This window comes from Patagioenas fasciata, unplaced genomic scaffold, assembly GCF_037038585.1.
Source record: "Patagioenas fasciata isolate bPatFas1 unplaced genomic scaffold, bPatFas1.hap1 Unplaced_4, whole genome shotgun sequence".
Lineage (NCBI taxonomy): Eukaryota > Metazoa > Chordata > Aves > Columbiformes > Columbidae > Patagioenas > Patagioenas fasciata.
The window spans coordinates 2,437,371-2,454,492 of record NW_027288756.1 but is presented as its reverse complement, the minus strand read 5'-3'; positions in this window follow the sequence as shown (position 1 = coordinate 2,454,492).

Genomic DNA, 17,122 nt, shown 5'->3' with positions numbered 1-17,122 from the left:
TTCCCCAAACCTGCAAACCCGAATCCTGCACCCCCAGTTCCTAAACATGCAAACCCTGCACCCCCAAACATTCAGCCCAAAGCCCTGCACCCCCAAATCCTGCCGTACACAACCCTTCACCCCAAACCTCTTCAACCCAAGATACTGAAACCCTAAGCCCTGCACCCCAAACCTACATCCCCAAATCCTGCACCCCCAGGTCCTGAACACCCAAAATCTGCACCCCCAAATCCCTGAACTCCAAAAACCTGCACCCCCAATTCTGCCTCCCCAAGACCTGCACCCCCAAACCCTGCACCACTAAACCCTGCACCCCCAAACCCTGTACCCCAAATCCTGACCCCCACAAGTTGCACCCTAAAAACCTGCACCCCAAATCCTGTCCTACCCAACCCTTCACGCCAAACCCTTTCACCCCAAGATCGTGCTGCCCTAAACCCTGCACCCCAAAATCATCCCTCCCAACCCTGCCCCCCAAACCCTGTCCCCCTAAAGCCTGACCCCTAAACCCTGCTCCCCAAAACCCTGCTATCCCCAATATTGCACCCCCAGATCCTGCTGCTCCAAACCCTGCACCCCAAATCCTCCAGCCCCACGTAACGATCTCCCAATCCCTGCACCGCACAACCCTGCACCCCACAACCCCTTCACCCCCAAATCCTGCACCCCCAGCCCTACCCCGTAAACTTTCCACCCCCAATCCTGCCCTACCAAGCCCTCCACCCCAAACCCCTGCACCCCAAGATCCTGCACCCTAAACCCTGCACCCCTATATCCTCCTTCCCCAAAACCTGCACCCCAAACCACTGCACTCCAAACCACTGCACCCCTAAACCCTGAACCCCCAAATCCTGCACCCCTGGAACCTGCAACCACAGACCCTGTAGCCCCAAATCAGGCCCCGCAAAATCCTGCTCCCCTGGCCTTGCACCCCCAAATCCTGCACCACCTAATCCTCCAAACCCCTAACACAACCCCCTAAACCCCTTGTCCCCAGGGCCCATTGTGACATCCCAGGACCCCCCATTGTCCCCAGGGCTCATTGTGACACCATGGGGGACCCCCTTGTCGCTGGGGACCCATCGTGACACCATGGGCACCCTCCTTGTTACTGGGGACCCATTGTGACACCATGGGGAGCCCCCCTTGTCCTCAGGGCCCATTGTGACATCCTGGGCACCCTCCTTTGTCCCCCGGGACCATTGTAACACCGTGGGGACCCCCTTTGTCCCCAGGGCCCATTGTGACACTGTGGGGACCCCCCTCGTCCCCAGGTCCTATTGTTACGTCCCAGGACCCCCCTTTGTCCCCAGGGCCCATTGTGACACCTTGGGGACCCCCCTTGTCACTGGGGACCCATTGTGACACCATGGGGACCACCCCTTGTCCTCAGGGCCTATTGTGAACATCCTGGGGAACCTCCATTGTCCCCAGAGCCCAGTGTGAGATTCTGGGGACCCCCTCTGTTCCCCGGGCTCATTGTGACTTTCAGGGGACCCCCCCTTTGTCCCCAGGGCCGATTGTGAGGTCCTAGGGCCCCTCTGTGTCCCCAGGACCCGTTGTGACACTGTAGGGACCCCTCTTTGTCCCCAGGGCCCCTTGTGACATCCTGGCGACCCCCCCTTGCCCCAGGGCCCATTGTGACGTCCCAGGACCCCCCATAGTCGCCACGGCCCATTGTGACATCCTGGGGATCCCTCCTTGTCCCCAGGGCCCATTGTGACATCCTGGGGATCCCTCCTTGTCCCCAGGGCCCATTGTGACGTCCCAGGACCCCCCATTGTCCCCAGGGCCCATTGTGACACCTTGGGGACCCCCCTTGTCACTGGGGACCCATTGTGACACCATGGGGACCACCCCTTGTCCTCAGGGCTTATTGTGAACATCCTGGAGAACCTCTATTTTCCCCAGAATCCATTGAGAGATCCTGGGGACCCCCTTGTCCCCAGGTCCCATTGTGACATCCTGGGGAGCCTCTTTTTCCCCAGGGCCCATTGTGACGTCCCAGGACCCCCCATTGTCCCCAGGGCCCATTGTGACATCCCAGGACCCCCTTGTCCCCAGGACCCATCGTGACACCATGGGGACCCTCCTTGTCACTGGGGACCCATTCCGACACCCTGGGGAGCCCCCCCATGTCCTCAGGGCCCATTGTGACATTATGGGCACCCCCATTTGTCCCCCGGGACCATTGTAACACCGTGGGGACCCCCTTTGTCCCCAGGGCCCATTGTGACACTGTGGGGACCCTCCTTGTCCCCAGGGCCTATTATTCCGTCCCGGGACCCCCACTGTCCCCAGGACCCCCCATTGTGACACCTTGGGGACCCCCCTTGTCACTGGGGACCCATTGTGACACCATGGGGACCACCCCTTGTCCTCAGGGCCTATTGTGAACATCCTGGGGAACCTCCATTGTCCCCAGAGCCTACTGTGAGATCCTGGGGACCCCCTTGTCCCCAGGTCCCATTGTGACATCCTGGGGAGCCTCTTTGTCCCCAGGGCCCATTGTGACATCCTGGGGACCCCCCTTGTCCCCAGGGCCCATTGTGATGTCCCAGGACCCCACATTGTCCCCAGGGCCCATTGTGACATCCCAGGAACCCCATTGTCCCAAGGGCCCATTGTGACATCCAGGGGACCCCCCTTTGTCTCCAGGACGCATTGTGACACCGTGGGGACCTCATTAGTCCCCGGGGCCCATTGTGACATCCTAGGGACCTCCCTTTGTCCCCATGGCCCATTTTGACATCCTGGGGACCCCCTTTCTCCCCAGGGGCCGTTGTGACATTCAGGGGACCCCACCTTGTCCCCAGGGCCCATTGTAATGTCCCAGGACCCCTGCTTGTCCCCAGGGCCCATTGTGACATCATGGGGACCCCATTTGTCACTGGGGCTCATTGAGACATCGTGGGGACCAATTTTGTCCCCAGGGCCGATTGTGACGTCCCAGGTCCTCCCGTTGTCCCCAGGGCCCATTGTGACATTCAGGGGACCCCCCTTTGTCACTGGGGCCCATTGTGACATCCCAGGACCCCCCATTGTCCCCAGGGCCCATTGTGACATCCTGGGGACCCCTCTTTGTCCCCAGGACCCATTGTGACGTCCCAGGACCCCCCATTGTCCGCAGAGCCCATTGTGACATCCTGGAGACCCCCTTTGTCCCCAGGGCCCATTGTGATGTCCCAGGACCCCCCATTGTCCCCAGGGTCCATTGTTACATCCTGGGGACCCCCTTGTCCCCAGGACCCATCGTGACACCATGGGGACCACCCCTTGTCCTCAGGGCCTATTGTGAACATCCTGGGGAACCTCCATTGTCCCCAGAGCCCATTGTGAGATCCTGTGGAGACCCTTGTCCCCAGGTCCCATTGTGACATCCTGGGGACCCCCTTTATCGCCAGGGCCCATTGTGACGTCCCAGGACCCCCCATTGTCCCCAGGGCCCATTGTGACATTCAGGGGACCCCCCTTTGTCACTGGGGCTCATTGAGACATCGTGGGGACCAACTTTGTCCCCAGGGCCCATTGTGACGTCCCGGGACCTCCCGTTGTTCCCAGTGTCCATTGTGACATCCGAGGAGCCCAGTTTGTCCCCAAGACCCATTTTGATATTGAGGGGAGCCACGTTTGTCCCCAGGGCCCATTGTGACAACATGGGCACCCCCGCTTGTCATTGGGGACCCATTGTGACACCATGGAGACCCCCGCTTGTCCTCAGGGTCCATTGTGACATCTTGGGCACCTCCCATTGTCCCCAGGACCCATTGTGACATCCTGGGGACCCCCTTGCTCCCAGGGCCCATTGTGGCACCATGGGGACATCCCCTTTGTCCCCAGGGACCATTGTGACATCCCAGGACCCCCCTTTGTCCCGAGGGCCCATTATGATGTCCCAAGAGCACCCATTGTCCCCAGGACCCATTGTGACATTCAGGGGACCCCTTTGTCACTGGGGCCCATTGTGAAATCCCAGGACCCCACATTGTCCCCAGGGCCCATTGTGACATCCTGGGGACCCCACTTGTCCCCAGGGCCCATTGTGACGTCCCAGGACCCCCCATTGTCCCCAGGGCCCATTGTGACATCCTGGGGATCCCTCCTTGTCCCCAGGGCCCATTGTGACGTCCCAGGACCCCCCATTGTCACTGGGGCCCATTGTGACATCCTGGCGATCCCTCCTTGTCCCCAGGGCCCATTGTGACGTCCCAGGACCCCCATTTTCCCCAGGGCCCATTGTGACATCCTCGGCACCCCCTTGTCCCCAGGGCCCATTGTGACATTCAGGGGACCCCTCTTTGTCCCCAGGGCCCATTGTGACATCCTGGGGACCCCACTTGTCCCCAGGGCCCATTGTGATGTCCCAGGACCCCCCATTGTCCCCAGGGCCCATTGTGACATTCAGGGGACTCCCCTTTGTCCCCAGGGCCCATTCTGATACCGTGGGGACCCCCTTTGTCCCCAGGGCCCATTGTGACATCCTGGAGACCCTCCTTGTCCCCAGAGCCCATTGTGACATCCAGGGAACGCCCTTTGTCCCCAGGGCACATTGTGGCACCATGAGGACCCTCTTTGTCACTGGGGCCCATTGTGACATCCCAGGACCCCCCTTTGTCCCCAGGGCCCATTGTGACATCCTGGGGACCCTCCTTGTCCCCAGAGCCAATTGTGACATCCCAGGACCCCACTTTGTCCCCAGGGCTTATTGTGACACCATGGGGATCTCCCTTGTCCCCAGGGCCCATTGTGACATCCCATGACCCCCCTTTGTCCCCAGTGCTATTGTGAAATCCTGGGGACCCCTTTTGTCCCCAGGGCCCATTGTGGCACCATGGGGAACCCCTTTGTCACTGGGGGCCATTGTGACATTCCAGGATTCCACTTTGTCCCCAGGGCTCGTTCTGACACCTTGGGGACTCCCATTGTCCCCAGGGCCCATTGTGACATCCTGGGCAACCCCATTGTCCCCAGGGCCTATTGTGACATCTGGGGGACGCCCTTGTCCCCAGGACCCATCGTGGCACCCTGGGGACCCTCCTTGTCACTTGGGCCCATTGTGACACCAGGGGGACCCCCCCTTTGTCCCCAGTGCCCATTGTGACATCCTGCGGACCCCCCTTTGTCCCCAGGTCCCATTGTGACATTCAGGGGACCCACCATTGTCCTCAGGGCCCATTGTGACATCCCAGGATCCCCCATTGTCCCCAGGGCCCATTGTGACATCCTCGGCACCCCCTTGTCCCCAGGGCCCATTGTGACATTCAGGGGACCCCTCTTTGTCCGCAGGGCCCATTGTGACATCCTGGGGACCCCCCCTTGTCCCCAGGGCCCATTGTGACATCCCAGGACCCCACATTGTACCCAGGGCCCATTGTGACATCCTGGGGACCCCCCCTTTGTCCCCAGTGCCCATTGTGACATCCTGCGGACCCCCCCTTTGTCCCCAGGGCCCACTGTGACATTCAGGGGACCCACCATTGTCCTCAGGGCCCATTGTGAGTTCCCAGGACCCCCCATTGTCCCCAGGGCCCATTGTGACATCCTCGGCACCCCCTTGTCCCCAGGGCCCATTGTGACATTCAGGGGACCCCTCTTTGTCCGCAGGGCCCATTGTGACATCCTGGGGACCCCCCCTTGTCCCCAGGGCCCATTGTGACATTCAGGGGACCCCCCTTTGTCCCCAGAGCCCATTCTGATACCGTGGGGACCCCCTTTGTCCCCAGGGCCCATTGTGACATGCTGGGTACGCTCTTTGTCCCCAGAGCCCATTGTGACATCCAGGGGACCCCCTTTGTCCCCAGGGCCCATTGTGGCACCATAGGGACCCCCTTTGTCACTGGGGCCCATTGTGACATCCCAGGACCCCCCCTGGTCCCCAGGGCCCATTGTGACATCCTGGGGACCCCCTTTGTCCCAAGACTTCATTGTGAGAGCCTGGGGAACCCCCTTGTCCTCAGGGTCCATTGTGACAACCCAGGACCTTACATTGTCCCCAGGGCCCATTGTGATATCTGGGGGACCCCCTTGTTCCCAAAGCCCATTGTGACATCCTGGGGACCCCCCCTTGTCCCCAGGGCCCATTATGACATCCCAGGACCCCCCATTGTCCCCAGGGCCCATTGTGACATCCTCGGCACCCCCTTGTCCCCAGGGCCCATTGTGACATCCTGGGGACCCCCCCTTGTCCCCAGGGCCCATTGTGACGTCCCAGGACCCCCCATTGTCCCCAGGGCCCATTGTGACATCCTGGGGATCCCTCCTTGTCCCCAGGGCCCATTGTGACGTCCCAGGACCCCCCATTGTCGCCAGGGCCCATTGTGACATCCTCTGCACCCCCTTGTCCCCAGGGCCCATTGTGACATTCAGGGGACCCCTCTTTGTCCCCAGGGCCCATTGTGACATCCTGGGGACCCCCTCTTGTCACTGGGGCCCATTGTGACGTCCCAGGAACCCCCATTGTTCCCAGGGCCCATTGTGACATCCTGGGGATCCCTCCTTGTCCCCAGGGCCCATTGTGACGTCCCAGGACCCGCCATTGTCCCCAGGACCTATTGTGACATTCAGGGGACCCCCTTTGTCACTGGGGCCCAATGTGACACCATGGAGACCCCCGCTTGTCCTCACGGTCCATTGTGACATCCTGGGCACCCCCCATTTTCCCCAGGACCCATTGTGACATCCTGGCCACCCCCTTGCTCCCAGGGCCCGTTGTAGCACCATGGGGACACCCCCTTTGTCCCCAGGGCCCATTGTGACATCCCAGGACCCCCCTTTGTCCCCAGGGCCCATTGTAGCACCATGGGGACCCCCTTTGACCCCAGGGCCCATTGTGGCACCATGGCAACCCCTTTTGACCCAAGGGCCCATTGTGACATTCTTGGACCCTACTTTGTCCCCAGGGCCTATTGTGACACCATGGGGACCCCTCCTTGTCACTGCGGACCCATTGTGACACCATGGGGACCCCCCCTTGTCCTCAGGACTCATTCTGACATCCTGGACACCCCCCATTGTCCCCAGGGCCCATTGTGACATCCACTGCACCCTCTTGTCCCCAGGGCCCATTGTGACATTCAGGGGACCCCTCTTTGTCCCCAGCGCCCATTGTGACATCCTGGGGACCCCCCCTTGTCCCCAGGGCCCATTGTGACGTCCCAGGACCCCCCATTGTCCCCTGGTCCATTGTGACATCCTGGGGACCTCACTTGTCCCCAGGACCCATTGTGACACTATGGGGACCCCCCCTTGTTCCCAGGGCCCATTGTGACACCGTGGGTACCACCCTTCTCTGCAGGGCTCACTGTGACATCCCAGGACCCCCCATTGTCCCCAGGGCCCATTGTGACATTCAGGGGACCCCCCTTTGTCCCCAGGGCCCATTCTGATACCGTGGGGACCCCTTTGTCCCCAGGGCCCATTGTGACATGCTGGGGACGCTCTTTGTCCCCAGGGCCCATTGTGACATCCTGGGGACCCTCCTTGTCCCCAGAGCCCATTGTGACATCCAGGGGACCCCATTTGTCCCCAGGGCCCATTGTGGCACCATAGGGACCCCCTTTGTCACTAGGGCCCATTGTGACATCCCAGGACCCCCCCCTGGTCCCCAGGGCCCATTGTGACATCCTGGGGACCCCCTTTGTCCCAAGACTTCATTGTGACATCCTGGGGACCCCCGTTGTCCTCAGGCTCCATTGTGACAGCCCAGGACCTTACATTGTTCCCAGGGCCCATTGTGATATCTGGGGGACCCCCTTGTTCCCAAGGCCCATTGTGACATCCTGGGGACCTCCCCTTGTCCCCAGGGCCCATTGTGACATCCCAGGACCCCCCATTGTCCCCAGGCCCCATTGTGACATCCTCGGCACCCCCTTGTCCCCAGGGCCCATTGTGACATCCTGGGGACCCCCCCTTGTCCCCAGGGCCCATTGAGACATCCCAGGACCCCCCATTGTCTCCAGGGCCCATTGTGACATCCTGGGGATCCCTCCTTGTCCCCAGGGCCCATTGTAACGTTCCAGGACCCCCCATTGTCCCCATGGCCCATTGTGACATCCTCTGCACCCCCTTGTCCCCAGGGCCCATTGTGACATTCAGGGGACCCCTCTTTGTCCCCAGGGCCCATTGTGACATCCTGGGGACCCCCCCCTTGTCCCCAGGGCCCATTGTGACGTCCCAGGAACCCCCATTGTCCCCAGGGCCCATTGTGACATCCTGGGGATCCCTCCTTGTCCCCAGGGCCCATTGTGACGTCCCAGGACCCCCCATTGTCACTGGGGCCCATTGTGACATCCTGGCGATCCCTCCTTGTCCCCAGGGCCCATTGTGACGTCCCAGGACCCCCCTTTGTCCCCAGGGCCCATTGTGACATCCTGGGGACCCTCCTTGTCCCCAGAGCCCATTGTGACATCCAGGGAACGCCCTTTGTCCCCAGGGCACATTGTGGCACCATGAGGACCCTCTTTGTCACTGGGGCCCATTGTGACATCCCAGGACCCCCCTTTGTCCCCAGGGCCCATTGTGACATCCTGGGGACCCTCCTTGTCCCCAGAGCCAATTGTGACATCCCAGGACCCCACTTTGTCCCCAGGGCTTATTGTGACACCATGGGGATCTCCCTTGTCCCCAGGGCCCATTGTGACATCCCATGACCCCCCTTTGTCCCCAGTGCTATTGTGAAATCCTGGGGACCCCTTTTGTCCCCAGGGCCCATTGTGGCACCATGGGGAACCCCTTTGTCACTGGGGGCCATTGTGACATTCCAGGATTCCACTTTGTCCCCAGGGCTCGTTCTGACACCTTGGGGACTCCCATTGTCCCCAGGGCCCATTGTGACATCCTGGGCAACCCCATTGTCCCCAGGGCCTATTGTGACATCTGGGGGACGCCCTTGTCCCCAGGACCCATCGTGGCACCCTGGGGACCCTCCTTGTCACTTGGGCCCATTGTGACACCATGGGGACCCCCCCTTTGTCCCCAGTGCCCATTGTGACATCCTGCGGACCCCCCTTTGTCCCCAGGTCCCATTGTGACATTCAGGGGACCCACCATTGTCCTCAGGGCCCATTGTGACATCCCAGGATCCCCCATTGTCCCCAGGGCCCATTGTGACATCCTCGGCACCCCCTTGTCCCCAGGGCCCATTGTGACATTCAGGGGACCCCTCTTTGTCCGCAGGGCCCATTGTGACATCCTGGGGACCCCCCCTTGTCCCCAGGGCCCATTGTGACATCCCAGGACCCCACATTGTACCCAGGGCCCATTGTGACATCCTGGGGACCCCCCCTTTGTCCCCAGTGCCCATTGTGACATCCTGCGGACCCCCCCTTTGTCCCCAGGGCCCACTGTGACATTCAGGGGACCCACCATTGTCCTCAGGGCCCATTGTGAGTTCCCAGGACCCCCCATTGTCCCCAGGGCCCATTGTGACATCCTCGGCACCCCCTTGTCCCCAGGGCCCATTGTGACATTCAGGGGACCCCTCTTTGTCCGCAGGGCCCATTGTGACATCCTGGGGACCCCCCCTTGTCCCCAGGGCCCATTGTGACATTCAGGGGACCCCCCTTTGTCCCCAGAGCCCATTCTGATACCGTGGGGACCCCCTTTGTCCCCAGGGCCCATTGTGACATGCTGGGTACGCTCTTTGTCCCCAGAGCCCATTGTGACATCCCAGGACCCCCCTTTGTCCCCAGGGCCCATTGTAGCACCATGGGGACCCCCTTTGACCCCAGGGCCCATTGTGGCACCATGGCAACCCCTTTTGACCCAAGGGCCCATTGTGACATTCTTGGACCCTACTTTGTCCCCAGGGCCTATTGTGACACCATGGGGACCCCTCCTTGTCACTGCGGACCCATTGTGACACCATGGGGACCCCCCCTTGTCCTCAGGACTCATTCTGACATCCTGGACACCCCCCATTGTCCCCAGGGCCCATTGTGACATCCACTGCACCCTCTTGTCCCCAGGGCCCATTGTGACATTCAGGGGACCCCTCTTTGTCCCCAGCGCCCATTGTGACATCCTGGGGACCCCCCCTTGTCCCCAGGGCCCATTGTGACGTCCCAGGACCCCCCATTGTCCCCTGGTCCATTGTGACATCCTGGGGACCTCACTTGTCCCCAGGACCCATTGTGACACTATGGGGACCCCCCCTTGTTCCCAGGGCCCATTGTGACACCGTGGGTACCACCCTTCTCTGCAGGGCTCACTGTGACATCCCAGGACCCCCCATTGTCCCCAGGGCCCATTGTGACATTCAGGGGACCCCCCTTTGTCCCCAGGGCCCATTCTGATACCGTGGGGACCCCTTTGTCCCCAGGGCCCATTGTGACATGCTGGGGACGCTCTTTGTCCCCAGGGCCCATTGTGACATCCTGGGGACCCCTCTTTGTCCCCAGGGCCCATTGTGACATCCTGGGGACCCCCCCCTTGTCCCCAGGGCCCATTGTGACGTCCCAGGAACCCCCATTGTCCCCAGGGCCCATTGTGACATCCTGGGGATCCCTCCTTGTCCCCAGGGCCCATTGTGACGTCCCAGGACCCCCCATTGTCACTGGGGCCCATTGTGACATCCTGGCGATCCCTCCTTGTCCCCAGGGCCCATTGTGACGTCCCAGGACCCCCCTTTGTCCCCAGGGCCCATTGTGACATCCTGGGGACCCTCCTTGTCCCCAGAGCCCATTGTGACATCCAGGGAACGCCCTTTGTCCCCAGGGCACATTGTGGCACCATGAGGACCCTCTTTGTCACTGGGGCCCATTGTGACATCCCAGGACCCCCCTTTGTCCCCAGGGCCCATTGTGACATCCTGGGGACCCTCCTTGTCCCCAGAGCCAATTGTGACATCCCAGGACCCCACTTTGTCCCCAGGGCTTATTGTGACACCATGGGGATCTCCCTTGTCCCCAGGGCCCATTGTGACATCCCATGACCCCCCTTTGTCCCCAGTGCTATTGTGAAATCCTGGGGACCCCTTTTGTCCCCAGGGCCCATTGTGGCACCATGGGGAACCCCTTTGTCACTGGGGGCCATTGTGACATTCCAGGATTCCACTTTGTCCCCAGGGCTCGTTCTGACACCTTGGGGACTCCCATTGTCCCCAGGGCCCATTGTGACATCCTGGGCAACCCCATTGTCCCCAGGGCCTATTGTGACATCTGGGGGACGCCCTTGTCCCCAGGACCCATCGTGGCACCCTGGGGACCCTCCTTGTCACTTGGGCCCATTGTGACACCATGGGGACCCCCCCTTTGTCCCCAGTGCCCATTGTGACATCCTGCGGACCCCCCTTTGTCTCCAGGTCCCATTGTGACATTCAGGGGACCCACCATTGTCCTCAGGGCCCATTGTGACATCCCAGGATCCCCCATTGTCCCCAGGGCCCATTGTGACATCCTCGGCACCCCCTTGTCCCCAGGGCCCATTGTGACATTCAGGGGACCCCTCTTTGTCCGCAGGGCCCATTGTGACATCCTGGGGACCCCCCCTTGTCCCCAGGGCCCATTGTGACATCCCAGGACCCCACATTGTACCCAGGGCCCATTGTGACATCCTGGGGACCCCCCCTTTGTCCCCAGTGCCCATTGTGACATCCTGCGGACCCCCCCTTTGTCCCCAGGGCCCACTGTGACATTCAGGGGACCCACCATTGTCCTCAGGGCCCATTGTGAGTTCCCAGGACCCCCCATTGTCCCCAGGGCCCATTGTGACATCCTCGGCACCCCCTTGTCCCCAGGGCCCATTGTGACATTCAGGGGACCCCTCTTTGTCCGCAGGGCCCATTGTGACATCCTGGGGACCCCCCCTTGTCCCCAGGGCCCATTGTGACATTCAGGGGACCCCCCTTTGTCCCCAGAGCCCATTCTGATACCGTGGGGACCCCCTTTGTCCCCAGGGCCCATTGTGACATGCTGGGGACGCTCTTTGTCCCCAGGGCCCATTGTGACATCCTGGGGACCCCTCTTTGTCCCCAGGGCCCATTGTGACATCCTGGGGACCCCCCCCTTGTCCCCAGGGCCCATTGTGACGTCCCAGGAACCCCCATTGTCCCCAGGGCCCATTGTGACATCCTGGGGATCCCTCCTTGTCCCCAGGGCCCATTGTGACGTCCCAGGACCCCCCATTGTCACTGGGGCCCATTGTGACATCCTGGCGATCCCTCCTTGTCCCCAGGGCCCATTGTGACGTCCCAGGACCCCCCTTTGTCCCCAGGGCCCATTGTGACATCCTGGGGACCCTCCTTGTCCCCAGAGCCCATTGTGACATCCAGGGAACGCCCTTTGTCCCCAGGGCACATTGTGGCACCATGAGGACCCTCTTTGTCACTGGGGCCCATTGTGACATCCCAGGACCCCCCTTTGTCCCCAGGGCCCATTGTGACATCCTGGGGACCCTCCTTGTCCCCAGAGCCAATTGTGACATCCCAGGACCCCACTTTGTCCCCAGGGCTTATTGTGACACCATGGGGATCTCCCTTGTCCCCAGGGCCCATTGTGACATCCCATGACCCCCCTTTGTCCCCAGTGCTATTGTGAAATCCTGGGGACCCCTTTTGTCCCCAGGGCCCATTGTGGCACCATGGGGAACCCCTTTGTCACTGGGGGCCATTGTGACATTCCAGGATTCCACTTTGTCCCCAGGGCTCGTTCTGACACCTTGGGGACTCCCATTGTCCCCAGGGCCCATTGTGACATCCTGGGCAACCCCATTGTCCCCAGGGCCTATTGTGACATCTGGGGGACGCCCTTGTCCCCAGGACCCATCGTGGCACCCTGGGGACCCTCCTTGTCACTTGGGCCCATTGTGACACCATGGGGACCCCCCCTTTGTCCCCAGTGCCCATTGTGACATCCTGCGGACCCCCCTTTGTCTCCAGGTCCCATTGTGACATTCAGGGGACCCACCATTGTCCTCAGGGCCCATTGTGACATCCCAGGATCCCCCATTGTCCCCAGGGCCCATTGTGACATCCTCGGCACCCCCTTGTCCCCAGGGCCCATTGTGACATTCAGGGGACCCCTCTTTGTCCGCAGGGCCCATTGTGACATCCTGGGGACCCCCCCTTGTCCCCAGGGCCCATTGTGACATCCCAGGACCCCACATTGTACCCAGGGCCCATTGTGACATCCTGGGGACCCCCCCTTTGTCCCCAGTGCCCATTGTGACATCCTGCGGACCCCCCCTTTGTCCCCAGGGCCCACTGTGACATTCAGGGGACCCACCATTGTCCTCAGGGCCCATTGTGAGTTCCCAGGACCCCCCATTGTCCCCAGGGCCCATTGTGACATCCTCGGCACCCCCTTGTCCCCAGGGCCCATTGTGACATTCAGGGGACCCCTCTTTGTCCGCAGGGCCCATTGTGACATCCTGGGGACCCCCCCTTGTCCCCAGGGCCCATTGTGACATTCAGGGGACCCCCCTTTGTCCCCAGAGCCCATTCTGATACCGTGGGGACCCCCTTTGTCCCCAGGGCCCATTGTGACATGCTGGGTACGCTCTTTGTCCCCAGAGCCCATTGTGACATCCAGGGGACCCCCTTTGTCCCCAGGGCCCATTGTGGCACCATAGGGACCCCCTTTGTCACTGGGGCCCATTGTGACATCCCAGGACCCCCCCTGGTCCCCAGGGCCCATTGTGACATCCTGGGGACCCCCTTTGTCCCAAGACTTCATTGTGAGAGCCTGGGGAACCCCCTTGTCCTCAGGGTCCATTGTGACAACCCAGGACCTTACATTGTCCCCAGGGCCCATTGTGATATCTGGGGGACCCCCTTGTTCCCAAAGCCCATTGTGACATCCTGGGGACCCCCCCTTGTCCCCAGGGCCCATTATGACATCCCAGGACCCCCCATTGTCCCCAGGGCCCATTGTGACATCCTCGGCACCCCCTTGTCCCCAGGGCCCATTGTGACATCCTGGGGACCCCCCCTTGTCCCCAGGGCCCATTGTGACGTCCCAGGACCCCCCATTGTCCCCAGGGCCCATTGTGACATCCTGGGGATCCCTCCTTGTCCCCAGGGCCCATTGTGACGTCCCAGGACCCCCCATTGTCGCCAGGGCCCATTGTGACATCCTCTGCACCCCTTTGTCCCCAGGGCCCATTGTGACATTCAGGGGACCCCTCTTTGTCCCCAGGGCCCATTGTGACATCCTGGGGACCCCCTCTTGTCACTGGGGCCCATTGTGACGTCCCAGGAACCCCCATTGTTCCCAGGGCCCATTGTGACATCCTGGGGATCCCTCCTTGTCCCCAGGGCCCATTGTGACGTCCCAGGACCCCCCATTGTCCCCAGGACCTATTGTGACATTCAGGGGACCCCCTTTGTCACTGGGGCCCATTGTGACACCATGGAGACCCCCGCTTGTCCTCACGGTCCATTGTGACATCCTGGGCACCCCCCATTTTCCCCAGGACCCATTGTGACATCCTGGCCACCCCCTTGCTCCCAGGGCCCGTTGTAGCACCATGGGGACACCCCCTTTGTCCCCAGGGTCCATTGTGACATCCTGGGGACCTCACTTGTCCCCAGGACCCATTGTGACACTATGGGGACCCCCCCTTGTTCCCAGGGCCCATTGTGACACCGTGGGTACCACCCTTCTCTGCAGGGCTCACTGTGACATCCCAGGACCCCCCATTATCCCCAGGGCCCATTGTGACATTCAGGGGACCCCCCTTTGTCCCCAGGGCCCATTCTGATACCGTGGGGACCCCTTTGTCCCCAGGGCCCATTGTGACATTCAGGGGACCCCCCTTTGTCCCCAGGGCCCATTCTGATACCGTGGGGACCCCTTTGTCCCCAGGGCCCATTGTGACATGCTGGGGACGCTCTTTGTCCCCAGGGCCCATTGTGACATCCTGGGGACCCTCCTTGTCCCCAGAGCCCATTGTGACATCCAGGGGACCCCATTTGTCCCCAGGGCCCATTGTGGCACCATAGGGACCCCCTTTGTCACTAGGGCCCATTGTGACATCCCAGGACCCCCCCTGGTCCCCAGGGCCCATTGTGACATCCTGGGGACCCCCTTTGTCCCAAGACTTCATTGTGACATCCTGGGGACCCCCGTTGTCCTCAGGCTCCATTGTGACAGCCCAGGACCTTACATTGTTCCCAGGGCCCATTGTGATATCTGGGGGACCCCCTTGTTCCCAAGGCCCATTGTGACATCCTGGGGACCTCCCCTTGTCCCCAGGGCCCATTGTGACATCCCAGGACCCCCCATTGTCCCCAGGCCCCATTGTGACATCCTCGGCACCCCCTTGTCCCAAGGGCCCATTGTGACATCCTGGGGACCCCCCCTTGTCCCCAGGGCCCATTGAGACATCCCAGGACCCCCCATTGTCTCCAGGGCCCATTGTGACATCCTGGGGATCCCTCCTTGTCCCCAGGGCCCATTGTAACGTTCCAGGACCCCCCATTGTCCCCATGGCCCATTGTGACATCCTCTGCACCCCCTTGTCCCCAGGGCCCATTGTGACATTCAGGGGACCCCTCTTTGTCCCCAGGGCCCATTGTGACATCCTGGGGACCCCCCCCTTGTCCCCAGGGCCCATTGTGACGTCCCAGGAACCCCCATTGTCCCCAGGGCCCATTGTGACATCCTGGGGATCCCTCCTTGTCCCCAGGGCCCATTGTGACGTCCCAGGAACCCCCATTGTCCCCAGGGCCCATTGTGACATCCTGGGGATCCCTCCTTGTCCCCAGGGCCCATTGTGACGTCCCAGGACCCCCCATTGTCACTGGGGCCCATTGTGACATCCTGGCGATCCCTCCTTGTCCCCAGGGCCCATTGTGACGTTCCAGGACCCCCATTTTCCCCAGGGCCCATTGTGACATCCTGGGGACCCCCCCCTTGTCCCCAGGGCCCATTGTGACGTCCCAGGAACCCCCATTGTCCCCAGGGCCCATTGTGACATCCTGGGGATCCCTCCTTGTCCCCAGGGCCCATTGTGACATCCCAGGACCCCCCATTGTCCCCAGGACCTATTGTGACATTCAGGGGACCCCCTTTGTCACTGGGGCCCATTGTGACACCATGGAGACCCCCGCTTGTCCTCAGGGTCCATTGTGACATCCTGGGCACCCCCCATTTTCCCCAGGACCCATTGTGACATCCTGGCCACCCCCTTGCTCCCAGGGCCCGTTGTGGCACCATGGGGACACCCCCTTTGTCCCCAGGGCCCATTGTGACATCCCAGTACCCCCCTTTGTCCCCAGGGCCCATTGTAGCACCATGGGGACCCCCTTTGACCCCAGGGCCCATTGTGGCACCATGGCAACCCCTTTTGTCCCCAGGGCCCATTGTGACATTCTTGGACCCCACTTTGTCCCCAGGGCCTATTGTGACACCATGGGGACCCCTCCTTGTCACTGCGGACCCATTGTGACACCATGGGGACCCCCCCTTGTCCTCAGGACTCATTCTGACATCCTGGACACCCCCCATTGTCCCCAGGGCCCATTGTGACATCCACTGCACCCCCTTGTCCCCAGGGCCCATTGTGACATTTATGGGAGCCCTCTTTGTCCCCAGGGCCCATTGTGACATCCTGGGGACCGCCCCTTGTCACTGGGGCCCATTGTGACGTCCCAGGAACCCCCATTGTCCCCAGGGCTCATTGTGACATCCTGTGGATCCCTCCTTGTCCCCAGGGCCCATTGTGACGTCCCAGGACCCCCCATTGTCCCCAGGGCCCATTGTGATATGCTGGGGAGCCCTCTTTGTCCCCAGGGCCCGTTGTGAAATTCAGGGGACCCCAACTTGTCCTCAGGGCCCATTCTGACATCCTGGGGACACTCTTTGTCCCCAGGGCCCATTGTGACATCCCAGGACCGCCTGTTGTCCCCAGGGCCCATTGTGACATCCTGGGGACCCCATTGTCACCAGAGCCCATTGTGATATCCTGGCGACCACCCTTTGTCCCCAGGGCCCATTGTGACATCCCAGGACCCTTTTTGTCCCTGTCGAGGTTTAAGATTGCGGGGTGACAATCAAACCCTGCCAGATGTGTTGTCAACCTCCTCTCCCCCCCCAATTCCCCCTTTTGCCTCTCCCTCTCCCCCTTCCCACGCAGCACAGGCGATTGGGAGGGGAAGAAGCACAGAGGGAAGAGAGTTGGAGAA